This window comes from Pseudophryne corroboree, chromosome 9 (genome assembly GCF_028390025.1).
Source record: "Pseudophryne corroboree isolate aPseCor3 chromosome 9, aPseCor3.hap2, whole genome shotgun sequence".
Lineage (NCBI taxonomy): Eukaryota > Metazoa > Chordata > Amphibia > Anura > Myobatrachidae > Pseudophryne > Pseudophryne corroboree.
This window is the reverse complement of record NC_086452.1, coordinates 175,868,218-175,875,645: the sequence shown is the minus strand read 5'-3', so window position 1 is coordinate 175,875,645 and position 7,428 is coordinate 175,868,218.

Sequence of the window (7,428 nt, the reverse complement as noted above, 5' to 3'; positions counted from 1 at the left end):
AATCACCTTGACAAAGCTGTGACATACAGCAAAACGTGTTTGTGCAGGAACTGGGTACTGCTTTATATTGGATCCTACCAGGAGGCAAGCCTAGACGTCCACAAGAGGGAACCACATTGTGATTTACATCCATGCATAACGACTGGAGCTTACAATAGGACTAATTCTGAGTCCACAATCAAGCTGCTAAGAGGTCATCCATTTACTCCGCTAGTGGGTAACCATCAACACCGCTACCTTGCATGTTCCCAGGACTGCGGCCAGTCTCCATGGACATAATTTGCATGTATACCCCAGCTTATACTTATTTAGTATTAACAATTTAATCATACAGTGCTAATGTTTGCCCAGTCTCGTTGACTTGTACATATATATACTGTATATATATAATATGTTGCAACATTAATCTTTTTATATATTGTGGCTAAATAAATGTAGACACTTTGTACCATATCCAGCTTTATAAGTGCTGTTTATATATATATATATATATATATATATAATCCTATATTGTTTTTGTGGGATTAATTATCCCTTCATTCAGCTGCTAATGGTAAAAATCATCTCATTTCAGCGCCAGACCCATTACCCTGGTAATTCTTTTTGCACCCACTGCCTGAGGGCCTGCTCCCTCGTCTAGGTATCAAGATACAGGCTGTGTTACATTACAGGTTGAGTATCCCTTATCCAAATTGCTTGGGACCAGATGTATTTTGGATATGGAATTTTTCCGTATTTTGGAATAATTGCATACCATAATGAGATATCATGGTGATGGGACCTAAGTCTAAGCACAGAATGCATTTATGTTACATATACACCTTATACACACAGCCTGGAGGTCATTGTAGCCAATATTTTTAATAACTTTGTGCATTAAACAAAGTGTGTGTACATTCACACAATTCATTTATGTTTCATATACACCTTATACACACAGTCTAATGGGCCCTACACACTGGCCGATATTTTGAAAGATATGAACGATCTCGTTCATAAATGAACGAGATCTCGTTCATATCTTTCAGTGTGGAGACTTAAGCGATGAACGATGCGCGTCCCCGCGCTCGTTCATCGCTGGTCTCCTGTCGGCTGTGCATGCAGGCCAATATAGACGATCTCGTCCATATTTGCCTGCACGTCTATGGAGCCGGGTGACGGGGGGAGTGAAGAAGCTTCACTCCCCCCGTCACTGCCCCCCCCCGCCGCCGGGTCGCTCGTCGGCCGTATCGGCCGTCGGGCACCTCGGCCAGTGAGTAGGGCCCATAAGAGTCATTTAATACAATATTTTGAATAACTCTATTTATTAAACAAAGTTTGTGTACATTGAGCCATCAAAAAAACAAAGGTTTCACTATCTCACTCTCACTCCAAAAATTCCGTATTTCGGAATGTTCCATATTTCGGAATATTTGGATATGGGATACTCAACCTGTATACTGCACAAGACTATGGTATATTTTCTACAGTGGATTAAACTGGTAAATTATCATGCATGAAATATATCTACAAAAGGGCCCTGACAATACACTCTCTAATGGTTAGCCAAGCCTGTGTTGGCTGGCCACATCCCCTCTTTAGGCTGGCCACACCCCTAAGCATGGGCCCCTACCACTGAATTCCTCTGGTGGGCCCTTCATCCCCAGTCTGATACTGGTTACCCCTCACAGCTCTGCAGTGTTTCTCATAGGCAAATGCAGGGCGAAAGAGACGGAGGGGCAGTATAAAGGGTGGAATGGAGCTTCTGCACATGCCTAGTGGCAGCAGATATTCCTATCAAGTCTGCTGTTTGTGTCTGTGGATCTGAGTGCTCAACAATCGCACCAGAGATGGAATCTGGTAAGTGGCTTTCCATAATCATTGGGCTGGCATATGTCTGATGTACTATTTTACATAAACTGCACTTTGTTTGGGGCAGACTATATCTTGTTACATCCTTCATGGACTGGCAACAATCTCTTTGAATCAAACATTTTGAATCTCCCTCAAGAAATCCTGCGTTTGCCCCTGGGTCTCTTTTTCTGAGCAGATGATTGTTTGATCTCAGGGGTTTGGCTTCTCACTGGAAAGAGCAAGGAAGAACAACATGTTCAATTTCATTAAGCCGGATGTTGTGAACATTATAGTTTAGAGTGTTGGATTTGCATATTGTAGCTAAGCAGGTGATTTATTTTTTTATTTTTAAAACAAATGATTTGCCTTATTGAAGCATAAACAAAGTACAGAAGTTATATCCACATAGAAGCAGTCAGGCTCAGATATAGCAAGCCTCGGAGAGTGATAAATTGCACATTGATGAAGTACCAACCAATCAGCTCCTAACTGTCATTTTGAAAACACAGCCTGTAACATGGCAGTTAGGAGCTGATTGGCTGGCACTTTATCACCATGCTATTTATCACTATCCAAGGCTTGATAAATCTGGGCCTCAATGACAATAGTAGAAAATAATAGCTACATTATAACAAATCATGTACAATGTGGTACAGGGGTGATTACGCGATACATAAGGGATGCAGTCACCATACCGGTGTTCAGGATGCCGGTAGTCGGGAGCCAATGCCAGAATCCCAACACTGGTGACAATACCGACGTTGGGATCCTGACATTGTCACACCGAATGTAAGTATGGGAAGGCTTGGGCCGCAGGAGGGGGGCATGGGTTAAGGGGGGTAAACACGGAGAGACCCGTGCTTAAAATCTAAGCAATCTTGCTAGATTGCTTAGATTTTAAGCACGGATCTGCCGTGTGTATGCCCTCCAGCGATAGCGATGCGCGGCCCCGCGCATCGCTATCGCCGATGCTAGATTGAGCTGCATGCAGGCTCAATCTAGCGGGTCGCTCACTTCACCGTTGTGTGAAGTGAGCGGCCCCCCCCGTCGGCTTTCCCCCTCGCTCAGCACATCGCGCTGTGCTGAGCGGGGTGAGAGATGTGTGCTGAGCGGTCTGTGTTAAGATCGCTCAGCACACATCTCTCCCGTGAGTACCCCCCTTTAGGCTCAGGCACCACCTGGGGAGGTTAGGGTTAGGTTGCAGAGGAAGGGGGGAACACTAGGGTGAGGCTTCTGGGAGGGAGGGATGGTTAGGGTTTTAGGAACCAACGGGAAGGGTTAGTAATAGACTATGAGGAGGGGGGACTTAGGGTCAGGCTGCAGTGAGGAGAGGTAGGAGGTTAGGGTTAGCATACTTAGTAGGTGTCAGGATCGTGTGCATCAGGATGCTGCTCACGGTATTCTGACTGCTGATATCCCAAGCACAGGGATCCAGTACCAACTCAGTATATAGAATATCACAAAACATACAGAAATAATAAAAACAAAAACATAATCATACAAATATTCAGAGAGAAATTGGCGAGTCTTGTAAGTACATATGAGTCTCATATCAGAGAGTGGTACGGAAGCAGCTGTGCATGGACTCTCTAGTGGGATAGGGAAGAATATCCATAAAGCTTTCCCAAATAGCAAATACATTTTTAGTATTCTTCTTGAGAGATGCCTCCAACCAGTCCATTTGAAACAAAATAGAAGTTTGTTTCTTAAATAACTCCAGAGAAGGTGAAGAACTATGCAGGGGCATATCTAGAGAGGGAGAGGCCCGTGTGCATGCTTCGCCAGGGCCCACTCCTCTCTAGCTGGTATCAGCGCTGTGACTCTGGGCACTAGGGTCCCCATGGGACTCCGGAGGGTAAGTATTACAAATATCGGGTGCAGGGTGTGTGGTGTGGGCCCTCCTGCACCCTGGGGGCCTGCATGCACCGCAAGCACCGCACCCATTATAAATACGCCAGTGGAACTATGGGTCCATAAGTGCAAAATACTCTTATAGTCAGCCAAAGAAACAGCCAACAAGCATCAGGATTCCAAAAAGTGCCCATTCTGGAGCCAGGGGACCTTAATTAACTAAATGAGTAGAGACAAATCTCCAGATGGACAACCAAAAACTTCCAATTAAGGTTCAAGCCAATAAACAATGGTATAAGTCAGCAAGCTGGCAACACTGGGGGCAAATAGAGCTATCCAAAATACCCATCATAAATCCACAATGAGGGGGGAATAAAGAATGAAAACATTTCCTGGCATAAGGGAAAGTGGTTACAGAGTAAAATAGCGTTTTGAGAAGGTCTTCTGTTGACAAAGAGGGAAAGTGCGCCAACCATTGGTCAATATTTGTCTGAAGGGCTTAGTAATCTATAGGGGTCTGCACAACCCATGATGAAGAGAAATGGCTCCACAAGTTGGAGTAGACCTCAATAGGAATTTGTCCAGGGGTGCCCTAGAGCCAGAGAGTAGGGAGAAACACAGCTGATGCGCTGTGCGTTCTAGCGGGGATCGCTGCCTGCTATTCTAGCAAATGAGATGTTCTTACATCTCATCGATGTACCTTCCTGCTTTGCCTTGGTAAAGAGGTAAAGCAGGAAGAGCTATAGCAACAAAATATGTGCCGCTATACACATCTACTCCTAGGTTCCTTATTATGGCATTTATATGTCCCCACATCACAGACTTAGAAGCCTCCCAAAAAAGAATGGGATCCCTCCCAATGTTCAATGTTCATATCTATACAGTGAGTCAAATAATGAAATTGTCAGATTTATAATAATAAGAGGGAAATCTCCAGGTTTGATGCATTGGCCCCAATGTAGGCAATTGGAAGAATTCCACTGGCACATGATCAGAGGTCATAATATTGCCTATGTTCACATCCACCACCAGGAATCCATGTGCTAAAACGAATGGTGAACACCTGAATGGAAAGTGAAAGTTTTATCGGTGGGATGGAAAAACCTCCAGGCATCAGTCAAATGAGTTGTCAACATAAACTGTCTCAGCGCGTTCACAGTAGGGGAGGTGGGATTGGAAGGTATAGGGGACTTATCCAGCATGTGGTCTTTGACAGAGTTCATATGATCCCCCAGTATAAGAGTATGGACCGCATGATGAGCCAATGTATGAGATATATGATGAAGGAACTCTGAGACCTGAGAATTGGAATAATAAACATTATGAAGAATAAAGGTAGAATCACTTATCTTATCATCCAGTAACAGATATCTACCCTCTGGGTCCACCACTGTGTGCAGAATAGTGTAAGAGAGATCCTTAGCAAAAAGAGCCCCCTTTAGACTTTGTTACATAAGGATCCGAGACACAATCACCTACTCAAAAGTCCCTAAGGAAGGAACCATCCCCAATTTTCCACTGTGTTTCCTGGAGGAAAACAATATTGGGACCAAACCGTTTGAAATGAGAGATGACCTTCCATCACTTAACAGGGGGTGTTCAATCTATCCACATTCTCCAGGAGAGAACTTTAACTGAGGTGTTATGAGACTGGCAGGGGTGAGGAGTAACTTTCCATTATTCATTAGTGATGTGCACCGGACATTTTTCGGGTTTTGTGTTTTGGTTTTGGATTCGGTTCCACGGCCGTGTTTTGGATTCGGACGCGTTTTGGCAAAACCTCCCTGAAATTTTTTTGTAGGATTCGGGTGTGTTTTGGATTCGGGTGTTTTTTTACAAAAAACCCTCAAAAACAGCTTAAATCATAGAATTTGTGGGTCATTTTGATCCCATGGTATTATTAACCTCAATAACCATAATTTCCACTCATTTCCAGTCTATTCTAAATACGTCACACCTCACAATATTATTTTTAGTCCTAAAATTTGCACCGAGGTCGCAGGATGACTAAGCTAAGCGACACAAGTGGCCGACACAAACACCTGGCCCATCTAGGAGTGGCACTGTAGTGTCAGACAGGATGGCACTTAAAAAAATAGTCCCCAAACAGCACATGATGCAAAGAAAAAAAGAGGTGCACCAAGGTCGCTGTGTGACTAAGCTAAGCAACCCAAGTGGCCGACACAAACACCTGGCCCATCTAGGAGTGGCACTGCAGTGTCAAACAGGATGGCAGATTTAAAAAATAGTTCCCAAACAGCACATGATGCAAAGAAAAAAAGAGGTGCAATGAGGTAGCTGTGTGGCTAAGCTAAGCGACCCAAGTGGCAGACACAAACACCTGGCCCATCTAGGAGTGGCACTGCAGTTTTCTAACGAGAAGATGAGTGCTTCCATCCTCATGTGAATCTAAACCACTGGCCATGAACATAGGACGGGGCCTCAGCAGTTCCTTGCCGCTCCGTGTCGTAAATGGCATATTGGCAAGTTTACGCTTCTCATCAGACGCTTTTAATTTTGATTTTTGGGTCATTTTACTGAACTTTTGTTTTTTGGACTTTACATGCTCTCTACTATGACATTGGGCATCGGCCTTGGCAGACGACGTTGATGGCATTTCAACGTCTCGGCCATGACTGATGGCAGCAGCTTCAGCACGAGGTGGAAGTGGATCTTGATCTTTCCCTATTTTACCCTCCACATTTTCGTTCTCCATTTTTTAATGTGTGGAATTATATGCCAGTAATATATCAATAGCAATGGCCTACTGTACCGTACTGCTTTATATTATATACTGGTGGTCAGCAAAATTATGCACTGTCCTCCTACTACTGCGCAAAATTTAAATGCACCACAGGTATGGATGGATAGTATACTCGACGACACATAGCTAGGTAGAGCAGTGGACTACTGTACCGTACTGCTATATATTATATACTGGTGGTCAGCAAAATTATGCACTGTCCTACTACTGCGCAAAACTTAAATGCACCACAGGTATGGATGGATAGTATACTTGACGACACAGAGGTAGGTAGAGCAGTGGACTACTGTACCATACTGCTATATATTATATAATGGTGGCCATCAAAATTATGCACTGTCCTCCTACTACTGCGCACAACAACTGAAATGCACCACAGGTATGGATGGATAGTATACTTGATGACACAGAGGTAGGTAGAGCAGTGGACTACTGTACCGTACTGCTATATATTATATACTGGCGGTCAGCAAAATTATGCACTGTCCTCCTACTACTGCGCACAACAACTAAAATGCACCACAGGTATGGATGGATAGTATACTTGACAACACGGAGGTAGGTAGAGCAGTGGACTACTGTACCATACTGCTATATATTATATACTGGTGATCAGCAAAATTATGCACTGTCCTCCTACTACTGCGCACAACAACTAAAATGCACCACAGGTATGGATGGATAGTATACTTGACGACACAGAGGTAGGTAGAGCAGTGGACTACTGTACCGTACTGCTATATATTATATACTGGTAGATTTAAAAAATAGTCCCCAAACAGCACATGATGCAAAAATAAATGAAAGAAAAAAAGAGGTGCAAGATGGAATTGTCCTTGGGCCCTCCCACCCACCCTTATGTTGTATAAACAGGACATGCACACTTTAACAAACCCATCATTTCAGCGACAGGGTCTGCCACACGACTGTGACTGAAATGACTGGTTGGTTTGGGCCCACACCAAAAAAGAAGCAATCAA